General features: G+C 32.0%; 2 long non-coding RNA genes across 24 annotated transcripts; both read right to left on the minus strand.

Annotated features, from left to right (window-relative positions):
• Positions 1,592–2,684, minus strand: LOC107638129. Its single transcript, XR_001619742.2, has 2 exons — positions 2,187–2,684; positions 1,592–1,902 (listed from the first exon to the last, which is right to left on the minus strand). It is a non-coding gene; the product is annotated as an uncharacterized LOC107638129 (long non-coding RNA).
• Positions 6,898–13,564, minus strand: LOC107638138. Of its 23 annotated transcripts, none has more exons than XR_002349014.1 (11): positions 13,301–13,564; positions 12,994–13,097; positions 12,413–12,770; positions 11,096–11,263; positions 10,884–10,994; positions 10,626–10,759; positions 9,925–10,014; positions 9,529–9,557; positions 9,308–9,437; positions 9,001–9,117; positions 6,898–7,550 (listed from the first exon to the last, which is right to left on the minus strand). It is a non-coding gene; the product is annotated as an uncharacterized LOC107638138 (long non-coding RNA). The 23 variants fall into 23 exon arrangements; XR_002349008.1 differs by having other exon boundaries at positions 9,308–9,459; XR_002349011.1 differs by having other exon boundaries at positions 9,529–9,594.

Consider the following 13,564-nt stretch of genomic DNA (forward strand, 5'->3'; position numbering starts at 1 on the left):
AATATATTATTAAAAATATTTTTTGTCTAAATATTTTAAAGTTAAACATTATTAAATATTTAAATATTTAATTTAGATATTAAACATTATTTAAAAATATTTTTTGTCTAAATATTTTTAAAAATATTTGTCTAAAAAATATTAAATAATTGTTATATTTGTCACTAAAATATTTTTTGCCGAGAGAGAGGAGGGAGTTCTTTTAGGGTGTTCCGGTTTTGGGTGTGTATACATGTAATAAAAAAGATAGAGTACGTAATAAAATTGTGAGAGTACATAAATATAATTTGTGTATTTTTTATTAATACACAAATAAAAACCTAATATTAGATAATGTGTGTATTTTCTAAAATATTTTTTGTCTAAATATTTAATTTAGATAAAGAATTACATCTAATACCACCTAATATTTAAATTTAAATTTTCATATAATACAAATATTTTCATATCATCTAACATTATTTAAAAAGAATACTGTTTGATATATTGAACATTATTAATGTTTAAGAAAAATATTTTCATATCACCTAGCGTTCTTGGTATAAAATGCGCCAAATTCTTAAGTATGACTTTTATCTTCTCGTAACATGTAATGTGACACGTTTTTTGATATGTTCAAATTTTAAGGTATTTATATTAAAGTGATTAACTGCCATCTCAACAAAAAAAATGTAACATTCAGAAATGTGACATTTAGTTTACTATTTTTTCTCAATTATTTTTTTTTGTGAGATATTTGTAAAAGCTACTTGGATTCGGTTTTTTTTTTCTTTTTTTGAATATCTTGGTGAATAAATGCATTAATTATGTTTGTACGGTCAACAAATAAAATGCAATTGTAATGATTTGTATTTAAACTCAACTCTTTTCAAACTTTTTTCTTTGTGAGGTCTCATTCATTTTGTATCAAATATCAAATATTAATATTTTATCTATATCTATAACAATATATAATGCCAATACATAGGTTTGGTGTCCAAAATTATTTTCTAATTTTACCCTTCCTAATAATTTATCCCACTAAAACAAAGTTCAAAGAAAAGCCAAACGTGGCTTGTTCACATACATGTATATATATAGATAATGTGACACCTATCCTTTTTATTTCATTAAGCACTTATCCCCCTTTATTTCATTAATTACCTATCATTAGCCTTTAGTTTCTTTTCTTACCACTATCGAACCTAAGCAAATAAGAAAGAAAGACCAACCGTGGGTGAGGGAGAAAACCGTAACTGCATTGATGCTCGGCCTTCGATTTTTTGAGATTCATAACTCCAATAAAAGATTTAATCCGATAAAAGTGTTTATATCTTTTCCCTCTTCGTGTTAGCGTCACTTTTGTCGGGGAGTTTTGAGTTTGGCCCTCTTCGTGTTAGCGTCACTTTTGTTGGTGATGTAACTCTCCTTCCCTTTGAGTTTGGCCAATTGAAGTTAATTTTCCATTGCATGTTGTTGGAAATTGATTAGATATGCGACATTTTCTTAACAGTTATTAAATGATGGATTATTGTCCATAGTATGAACAGTTTTAAATTTTATTCTTACATAGTAAGTTTGAATTTCAATTAAAGATGGGGCATCCGAAAAATTGAGATAATAGGTCAAAATATGCAAAATGTGATTGTAAGGTTATCCCGATATATTCTTTTGTCTCAGCAAACTTCAGTACCATTAGCGGTCGCAACGGAACAATTAAATTGTTGAAACAAACCAAGTATCAGTATGCTAAATCAAAATTTTACAACTTCAAATATCAAACCTACAGGAAACGATGCATCTATCCTAAACAAAAGAAAATCCCATACTCATCCTATTCCCAACCAGTGGGAGCAACAGCTCCGGGTGCCGGAACGGAAGGCTGAGGAGCTGGAACCGGTTCCCAATCACCTGCAGCTGCAGCTATAAAAAGAACTTAGGTCAAACAAATTGTGATCTTATATTTTTTTAACAAGACTATGTTAAAGCTGTAAGAGTTTCTACCATTTCGAGGGAGAACCTTTGAAACACAAGAACATATTAAAAGCTTGATGCAGCAACTATTACGCATCCAATTTATTAGGAAAAAGGGGGGAGAACAAATACGGACGTAAAGAGAATGACAATACAACCAATCAAACTGAAATTAAATCACACAAATGACTAGCATATAACCACAGATCCAAAGTTGAATAAATTATTCTTACAAGCATCTGGGGCCCAGTCAGCAGGCGCAGCTGCAATAGGTTGTTGTGGAACTGCCTCAGGCCAGGGTTGTTCTGTGACAACCGCCCATTCACCATCAGCTGCGGGGAAACCGGCAATGCCAGCCTACTAATAAATTCATAAATATATCTTACTTTTTAGGTTGCGAGAACCGAACCAGTTATTAAATCGGTCAAATAACTAGTTTAATGGTTTAATGGCATGGTTCTGAAAATCGGACCAGACCGGCCGGTTTAACCGAAAAAACCGGGAACCGATTACCTAGTCGGTCTGGATAATGTGAAAAATCGTCTGACAAAAAATTGGTGAAAAAATCGGTCGAACCGGCGGTTAACCGACAAACCGAAAGAACCATTCGGTTTTTTTGCGGTTCAATGCAAATTCGGACGCCAAACGACGTCGTTTTGGCATTTTAAAAAAAAAAAAAGGAGAAAGGCGTTCACGAAAGTCTCCCTCTCCTAACTCCAAAGCCACTAACCCTAATCCAACCATCGACAGCAACACCGACCACCACCGGCCGAGCCCGCCTCCTCGTCGCCACCCACAACCATCGACAGCAACAGAGACCACCACCGGCCGAGCCCGCCTCCTCGTCGCCGAACGTCACCTAGCCGGCTAGCCCGCCTCCTTCTGAATTCGGTAAGACTCTGTTCTTTCACCTATGCTTCTTGATTTTGATTTTCTGAGATTCTGATCTTGTTCTGTGAGCTCGCCTGTTCTATGCTGCCTTGTTATTTTGGATTTTGAGTTTCTGAGGCTATTTTGATTTAGCTGCTTCTATTTTGCATTGCTGCTTCTGTTAGCTGCTTCTGTTTGCTGTTTCATTATTTTCATCATTGCTGTTTTTGATTTAGCTGCTTCTGTTTTGCATTACTGCTGCTGTTAGCTGTTTCTGTTGTGCATTGCTGCTTCTGTTTGCTGCTTCTGTTTGCTGTTTCATTATTTTTATTATTGCTGTTTTTGATTTAGCTGCTTCTGTTTTGAATTGCTGCTTCTGTTAGCTGTTTCTGTTTTGCATTGCTGCTTTAGCTGCTTCTGTTTGTTGCTTCATGATGAATATTTTGATTATTTTCATGGTTTTCTGAAGTTATTTTCTGGTCTTTGATTTTCTGATTCTTATAGATGGAACAATCACAAAGTAACCCACAGCCACAAGATTCTCAAACTGGTTCATCCAGAGGTAAATCTGATCCAGCTTGGCAGTATTTCACAGTGAAGTATAACAAAAATAACAAAGCTCAATTTACATGTATTTTTTTTATGATGGTGGCTTTGGATTACCTGTTTATGATGGAGATGTTGGAACACTTAATGATAATTATGATTTTTGATGAGTTGCACCATTGATTAGTTGAAAACTTGCTAGTAATTGTATCTTTTGAAGGTAGAACATTATAGGTTTGTCATTATGTACATTTTATTTTTTGTGTAGTTATAAACTTTGAAGTTTGAAGTTGTTTGTGAACCTCTAATTTTAAGTAATGGATAATTTATTATGTGAAATATTAAATTTTATTTAGTTAGAAATTATTGAATTTATATACTTAAGATTATTTTAAGTTTTTTAATAATTTTATTTAATATTTAATTAAACCAGTTGAACCCCGGTCGAACCAATGAATCATTGAACCAGTGACTTCACCGGTTTATTGACCAGTCCGGTTCTCGCGACCTTGTTTAATGGTCTAACCAGAGTCGAACCGGGATCGAACCGATTTAATTAAATATACAAAATTATTTAAAAATTGATATTCAATTTCAAATATTTAAATTCAATATTTTTAAACTAATTTTAATTCAATTACAAATTTCAAATATAAGACAAAATTCAATTCAATTCAGTTACAAATTCCATTGATTCCACCAAATTGCTAGCATACCATAAGCCCTATTCCAATCTGTTCATCAACAAAATAAATAAAACATTAGAAAAATCAATTGGGATTTTTTTTGGTAGCATTACAACAGGGAACGAAAGATTTTAAATTATAAGTATAGTTTGCTGTGACAGAGTGCAAATATCTTGTCTTCAACAATTCCAGCAGCTTTGGTTTAACATTCAACAAAACAAATAAATAATTCAATTTCAAACTCAGAACAGAGACTCAGCTCAGAATCTTCAAAATTAGTTGGAAAAAAGATGAATGGCAAAGAGCCAAAGACAGAATGAGCTCGGAGAGTCTGAGACAGAGTTACCTAAAATCAGAGGAGAAGAGAAGGGGCGACAGCCAAAACGGTGAGGAGTGGAACAGCGACGACCCACGGCGAAGAGGGAGCAGCGATGACCCACGGTGAGGAGTAGAGCAGCGACGACCCACGGCGAGGAGCGAAGAAGCAGCGACAGCAAGAGAGCTCGAAGAGGGACCTTGAGCTTGGACAAAGACACAGAGAGAGAGAGAGAGAGAGAGCGCACTTGAACACGAGATCCACAGTCTGTCCCGCCGGTGGCCAAGGAAAGGAGATCAATGATGAAGAAGGTGGTGGCTAGGGCTTCTAGTGGGTGTTTGCTCTGGTAGGGTTCAATTTGGGATTTTGGTAAATAGTAAATACTCAATAGTGAGAGAGATAGAAGGGAGAGAGGGTGTCTGTTTTACTTCAGCCCGTCTGGGCTTTTCTTTTTTTTTTTTTAAGGATCAAAACGACGCCGTTTAACCCGCTCTCTAAATAACAGGCCCAGTGTAGCCGGTTCATTGGTTAACCACCGGTTTAACCGGTTTTTTACCGATTTTTTGCAGATCGATTTTAGACATCAACCGAACTGTCCATAAGATTGATTTTCGGTTAACCCGGTCAAACTAGTCGGTCTGATCCGATTTTTAAAAGTTTTTATTGTAATATATCCACCATTACCTAAATTTTGAATAAAATAAAAAATAAATTTGATTTATTATTTACCATGATAGCAGTAAAGACAATAAATTTTATGTTTGTTTAATTATTCAATAGAAGATTTTTACATAATATCTAAAAACAGAAAGATAAAAGTACTTCCTACAAAAATAGTATTATACATACTACCATTTACCATTTGTACCATTTTAAAAAAATATTTATATAAAATAGGAGTATACTCCCGCTATTTATTTCATGTTAAGTGATCTTCAATGAAATTTTAAGTTATTATATTTATTTGATTGATAATCTGAATTTGATTCATATTAATTAGTTTAGAACATGATAAAGAAGTAAAATTACTTAACCAAAACCTAAAATCATAGGCAAAGAAAAATTTAGTAGGAGAGTCAATTTTATGACAAAAATGATAAAAAATAGCAATTGAAATATGCAATTCCTTACCAGAGTAATTATAAAAATGATAAAATTGAGATATTAATTTTTAAAGACTAATACCTTATCAAAACGTAATGCAACAAAAGAAATTTTTTGGTTTGCTATTTTATAAATTTCAGTTCACTCCATCATATAAGTCTTTCTCAATAAAAAATTTAAATTGGTATTTATTTGAGTCAACCATTTGATATTAAAATGAAATGTCAATTTAAATGCCACAAATGATTTTTTTTTTTTAATTTAAAGAGGATTTATTTAGTTTAACATAAAATGTTTAAATATAAAAGTAATGAGAAAAGAAAAATCCTAAGAGATGTTACAAAATTTAATGGTACAATGCTTTGGATTCTCATGTTTTGAATGAAAAAGAAAAGAAAGGACAATAACAATGTAAGAGACCCACTTCAATGAAATTCAGTAACATTCATATTTTCAAATTCTCCATTGTTACTTAGCTCACCAGAGATTGTTCAGATCCAATATAACTAAAAATAATCACAAAAATAATTGTTTATCCTATGATATGAATACGCTTTCCATTTAACAATGAGCAGCAATCTGGAACTTTGAAAAAAATAGCAACTACACTTATGAAAATGGTATGGTGATAGATAGCAAAAACAGATAACAGAACTTGCAAGGATCGAGTAATGACAAATAAAAATAGATAATGTATCTTATAAAACCTAAACATTCTGTTATGAATGTACAAAAAATAAACTTGTAAGTTGCACAATTTACCTTTTTGTAGAGAACAGTTTGTAGGGATTAGAAATTAAAAAAAAATATTAACAATACTAAGTAAAAGAATAGAATGTAGTAAAATTTCATATGAATAAAAAGATGCTAATCACCTACTTATACTCGTATAGACATATATGAATATGAGTGAATTCCGATAAATAAACATGTGTCAATAGTTATACAACATCACATTTAGTAAAACAACTTATTTTTGTAATTTTTCTATCCAAAATTATTTCAACCACCCAAGTGAATATGTCAATTTTTTGCCTATTAAAAAGACAAAGCAAACAATAAAAAAATCTTAAAAAATCTAAAAAATGTTTACAGCAATTTTAGATAAACTACCATTCTAATAAAATTATTTTTGTTACAAAAGATCAATATACCAAGAAAGGGCACAATTTGAAATGTAGATCTACAAAAGAACAAAAATCAATTATCAAATAATAGGAAAAAAATTCAGCACAGGAATAGACAAAAATTAATTATGAAGATAATAGTATTTAATTGTCTAAAAGTTATGAGTTATACGCTTGTGCAGCATAATCAATTCGGCACATATAATCAAAAACAATAAAATTAAATAATAACTAATATAATACAATTCAGTTAAGCTCAATAAACTCAATAAGAGATAATAACCCAATCTCAAAATTAAACGTAAATGGAGCAAAAATATAACATCTGTCTTACCTAATACCCAATTATCTATGACAATGTTATTAGTTCTAATGCTTAAAATATGAAGTGAGATTATTTTCTTGAACTCAAATTGGTCATAGATATCAAATATTAATAAATTTATAGATCGTTTGCCAATGCCTAATACGCTACAATAACTTAACTCAATCAACTTTAAACCAATAAAATTCGGTATCAAGCAAAGTGTCACCTCATAAAAATACTTCCACAATACATGTTTCAGATGCCAAAAATACATAAACAAAAGGTGAAACAAAAAAAACACAACATTTTATCTAATCTCGATCCGACACATGCATAACTCTGAATTCCCAACCTACAGAACTTATTGAAAACAGCGAACATTCCATACCAAATCCTTTTAGAAAATATGAATAAAAACAATGAACATTCCATACACACGAACTAATCCTTTAATATTGGAACAAAACAAAGCCAAGAAAAACCAAAATGAGAGAAGCCAAAAAGCAAATCCTAAAAGCTAACCTTTAAAAAATAAACAGAATCGGCGAAAATTAAACTTATCTACAAAAAGTGATCCACACTAAAATCCTTCGCCGTAAAACAAATGGCCATTAAGCTGCTGTCCTCTTCCATACTCTGCACTTCATAATTTTAAAACCACACACTAAGGAATCACAAATGTAAATACCTATATTGGCAAAAGTAAAAAACTAATAATAAAGTCAGATATCCCTTTAAATCTTGGTAATGAATATTTCATTGGATGAGTTTTTTACATAAAGCTTATTACCAAAATTTTCATTTCAATTTTTAAAGGAACATAAAATTAACCCCTCAATTGTAAATTTTGAGAAATGTATTCTAAAATTGAATTTAATTTCTTAATAATATTTTAGCAAGCCATCACTTACAACTATGTTCAATATTGGCAGGTATTTTTTAGAATGATAATTTCAACTCCCAAGTCATAAAAAGTTATCTATGGAAAGAAGTACATTAATATCCCAAACATATTACACAAAAATAAAACCTAGGGGTGTTCATGGGCCGGGCCACACCGGGTTTGGCCTGACCCAGACCCGACCCGAAATATAGACCGGGCCTAATTTCATGACCCTAACCCGACCCTAGACCCAATGAAACCTATGCATCTTCGGGCCGGGTGAAAACCGGGTAAAAACCGGGTGAAAACCGGGTCTTCAACATGTAAAAATCACCTAATGTCCAATCTTTATTTCACAATTCACATAGTAAAATTCACTTAAAAAATTATAACAAGAACCAACCATTTTCTAAAATTAAAACATAACCACAATCAATACTAATATTGTCTAATAACACCAAATATTTAAATCAATACAAATAACACAATATTATGAATTAGTCTAAAGTCTTATGTATTTTAAACATAAAACATTAACTTATAGTCTTATAATGACTAATAACACAAAATATTAAGGTTTACAATACTTAAATTTCACATAAGAAAAGTTTTCATCCATCACTAATAACACAAAATATTAATTGTGTATGATGACCGGGCCACCGGGCCGAGTTCGGGTGACCCGAGCTATGATCCGGACCCGACCCGAAATAATGACCGGGTCTATTTTTGAGACCCTTACCCGACCCTAGACCCGATGAAATCACACTAAATTAGCCCCTAAAAGGTTCGGGGCCGGGCCGGGTCTTCGGGCCGGGCCGGGCCATGAACACCCCTAATAAAACCAATTTCTAAAGACAAATAAATTATGACACCATATAACGGTATAAGAATAGATGTCTTATAATACATTCTCTAATTCAGGAATTTTGAACATTTCATAATGCTAGAATCTCAAATTATCACAGTCAAGATGTGAATCAATGCCTAGAGTTAAGTAGAGTTGCACTATTGAAGCAATCAAAGTCAATATATGCCTATTGGTTGCAAAAGAAAAAATTACTCTTTGAAAGAAGAACTCATATGAAAAGTAAAGAAAATACCTTGACAATAACCCAAAATCATTACATCAAACTCAGATATGCAATGTTAGATAAAGAGAAAAAAAAACATAGAACAAATAGTGTCTCAAGTTGATAAAGTGATACCTTAACCACAATGGACTTATGTTGGAGGATAATGACAGTATTGGAAGAGCACTCATATGCTGCAAAAATCATTTGGAAGGACTTGATTGAGCACCCTCACATAATCAATTTCCTATTCTGAAGTTGAAAAAAGAAAAAAAAATTATGTTTTACAAAATGAGTGAAAAGAATCTGTACAATTGTCAAATTGTTATAGTTATAGATTTCTCTTTGCTTGCATCCCGAACCTTAATGGTGTTTTCTGTAACTTTTTCTTAAAAGAAAGAAAAATAAAAATAAATTTCTGGTTTTAAAAAGGAAAAATTACCCAGACCGCCGATGACAGGATCTCCGAGCTCTCCATTCTTTTGACCGGTGTTTCAACTTGTTGCCAACTTCTCCTCCTTCACTGATGGCAGTAACACCATTCACCATGCCACTGTTCTTTCTCCTTGCAGCTGCATCAACAGTCACCGTCGGCTGATAGAAAATTATTTATTCTATATAAAAAATATAAGAAAAATAAAAAATCACAAAAATAGTATGTACCTCACAGGGTGATATAAAACCATTTTGACCTTTGTCAAAAACATTAAAATCCAATTTTGAGCTCCTCTTTTGCATCATTTTTGAATTGCAATTGGCATTTGTTAAAAAAGGGAATGCATTAGAATCAAAAGAAAGCTGAAATTCAGGATGCTCTTTGATATTTTGTTTCAAACATACCAAAATTACAATGCAAAGATTCTCAAGAATGGACTCTCAATAAGCAAACTAAACGGGTTTGAAGCAGATTTCTTTTTTTATTTTTTTAGGGAATTATTTGAACAAATGATGCATCAAATTGAATCCATTCAAATAAACCAAATTTCAGCTAGTGAAAACAACAGTTTCATCATTGCAAAATAAAAAAAATTATAAAATTGCAAAGGTTAGTAATCAAACATGTAGCCCCATATGTTTCCTCCTTAGAATTGCTTTTGTGCCACCTTTCTCCTCTTCTTCTTGAGCTTGTGAAACCCAGTCACATAGTCCCTTCACAACCAAACCAAAATTCCCACTTTTATTAATATCATTATACACTTAAACTCTAAATCACAATCACATAAGTTGCAAACTTTTTCAGCACAAACAAAAATTCTAGGAAATCAAAACCAAAAATAAAAACAAAACGGGGCACCACCTATTTTTCTCGGCATAAGGAAGAAATAAAAAGGATTCATCATCAAAACTACCAAACTTGGAACCCACCAGAGATAAAATTACTAAACTAACCTCTTCTTTTAAAGGAATCATGGACAATTCCAATCAGAAAAGATTGCTTTCAACCTATTTTTCTTAATTCAAACTCATAAAAACACAAAGAATTAGTCTTTATCTCAAGGCATTGTTCTTACCAAAGCAGTTCACACACAAATCATCTATACTTAATGAAAATTAACGTAACATCAACCAAACGATCAGCAAGTGGTCAAGTCACTGCCTAAACCAAGTGCAATAATTTAGCTCAGCTAACCAAAATTGCTAATTAACACAATGCTACTTACCTAACACATATATGAGACCAAGAAGTAAGTCGATGATGGCTTAAACTCAAAAAATTAAATTGCCGCTGAAAATAACAGATTGGCAAAAGATAATCCTACCGATATATCTGCTATCCAAACTCCAACAGAGTTTCAGTAGTATGAGTATCCCAAAAGTTTTCCATTAATACAAAACAGGCTCCCATGAATACACCTCCAATGTTATTAAGTGAAACAGGAAGGGTATGCGCAATCTGCAGGAGAACAAATTTTGAGCAAATGAAGAACAAATTTAAAAGATGAAAAACTGATCAGTTACACACTAATTTTAAATTAGTCGTACAACCCAAACACAAAACCTTGAAAAAATATTCTTACAGTTTTTTTTTTGGCATTACTCGATGATCTTCATTGCTCCAAACTTATTTATTATAGAATGTCCAAAACCAAAGTATTCTTTCTTCTCTATATATTATAGAATAAGGGCTGCTGTTTATAGGCATCAAACCCAAATAAATAGAATAATCAAGAGTACTAAAGAGGATAACAAAATTTAATCAAAATCCAAAAATAAAATGATAGAATAATACCTGTCTGCTAGGGTACTTTGAGAAGCTTTGATATGATTCATTTTCAACCGCATCAGACTGGATAGAGTAAGCTGAATTTACGGGAGGCATTGATGGAAACTCATTCTGATGCTTTGAGGGAGTGACTTCAAACCACCAAAAGCTTGTCTGTGTGCTCTCCCTTTTATCCTTAAAAACAGGTCAACAATTATACTTTTGGTTCTTGACGCCATTATTTTGTTAAAAAAAGATCTTTTTTCAATGAAAAAATATCATTTTTTATTTTTTAACGTGTTTGGCAAATTTCTAGTAGTAAAAGTAAAAGCACTAGTAAAATCAAAAAAAGATTTTTTTGAGAAGCTGTAATTTACATCTTTTTTTAAAAGATCTTTTTTCCTTAAAAAAAGATGTTTTTCATGTAATAAATAAACAAAAAAGTATTTTTATATTGTTATACCCAAATATAATTTATTGATAAAAAGACCTTTTTACATGAGATATCCAAACATAAAATTACTTTTACTTCTTTATAAGATCTTTTAAAAAAATATAACTCGAAAAAATATCTTTTCTTAGAAGCTCACCCAAACAAGCCCTAAGTGGCTAATAAACAATCACAATGATAATACGGTTTAATAATCAAACTTCACTATTTTTTTTGAGTACTCAAACGTACTCTCTCCCTAGGTTTTCCTCTAATGATGTGTATGAATATCCTATACACTTTTCAATTTTCAGTTTATTAAAACCTGACTCACAGGCCAGCTTAATGGAAAGCTAAAGCTTGTATCACCAAATAAAAGAGAAGGAAATCAAACAAAATCATCGAGTGAGAAAATCTCTTAATAGTTTCTTGTCCTTCTCATACAGTATAAACTTCATTAATATTTTACTCAACATGCTGCATTTCAATAAAAAAATATTTAATGGCAGAAAAGAACAGGAGAAGAAAAAAACACAGCTCGATTCCTACTACTACTCTCCTATTTTCAATATACAAATCCTAAAATTCAATGGAACCATCTCATCAAAGCATCACATGTTTAAGTTACAAACAAAAAATAAACTGCCCTATGTTCATCAAAATTTAATTTAATTAAACCAAAACTTTTTTTAATTCTTACCAATGCTTTTAAATGATGAAGTAACTATTTTTAAAGATATATACTTCGTAAAATAATCTTTAAGCTTCAATTACATTTTTAAAACAATAAAAATAGATAAAGAAATAATGAACAACAGAAAACAAAATATTAATTACATCATAATAAAAACAAACCAGCTCATGAATAAATAGTAAGAAGTGAACTGAGAGAGCAAAGAGAACTCAAAAATCACCTCAACTGACCAAAAAGAATATTATGCACAACGAAGGCAATCACAATTCTCAGTTTCTTTCTTCACCACATCAAGCACTGAATCCATCAACTCAGCACGTTCCATGTAGTGTCCTTTCGCCCAGCTCATCAAGCACAGAGTTCTTAGTATTCACATATTTTGCATTTTTAATTATATTCTGCACAAACAATTTAACCCCTAAAACATTCAGTGAAAGAAAATAAATTCAACTATGAAGAACAAACCTTCCTGATAGCTATATTTGCCTCTCCTCTACCTAACACTTTGCTAGCAGCATTAGTTAAGACCAACATCTTCATAGTTGATGAGGGAGGCACACTGAGTATAACAAATGAAGCTGCAAAAACATGAATTGAATTGAATTGAATTAATCATATTAACATAAAAAGGAAAGTAATTTAGTCGTAAGTTTAAAAATGTATATATACCATTAATAAAAAATTATGTTCTCAACAATCTAAAGACTCATATATAAAGTAATTTTGCACAATTGAAAACTGTTCGGAGTTCCTGGGCCTAGATATACAGAAACATTTGTAAATTCCAAGTTAGATACTTACATGATACAATGATGATGGCACCACCGTTTCATACCATTCATTCTGAGAAATTACACCTTCGACACCAAGCTTCTTCCAGTCAGGAACATCTTTGGGGGATGTCACTGCACCCAGCACCCAGCAACAAAAACGGTAATCAACAACAAACACACTTCAGTTAAACCACTACTACAAAACAAATTATTAATAATACCATCATGGAGACAAACAAAAATTACAGGAAATCAAAAAAAAAAATGGAGAGTCGCCTATTTTTGTTGGCATAAGAAGGAAAAAATAGGAAGGAAACATGAAGGATTTTAAGTACCTCATTCTTGGTTGAACCGAAATCACTTGCCGGACCTGGATAAACAAATCGTATAGGTGCGTCTTGTCGGTCGATCTCAGGGTCCAAATCCCTGACGTACAACAACTAATGAACTGGTTCATCACATTTGCAGTACCTACCTCCGGTTACGAAGGAGCCGTTGCGATACTGTTCTGCGGTGGACGCGGTTCTGCCGATTCGTCGCCACCTTCTTCTCCTTCTTCTGTTGTATTTTCTTCTTCTGCTTCTTTGTTTCTCTCTCAC

Source organism: Arachis ipaensis, chromosome B01 (assembly GCF_000816755.2).
Source record: "Arachis ipaensis cultivar K30076 chromosome B01, Araip1.1, whole genome shotgun sequence".
Classification (NCBI taxonomy): domain Eukaryota; kingdom Viridiplantae; phylum Streptophyta; class Magnoliopsida; order Fabales; family Fabaceae; genus Arachis; species Arachis ipaensis.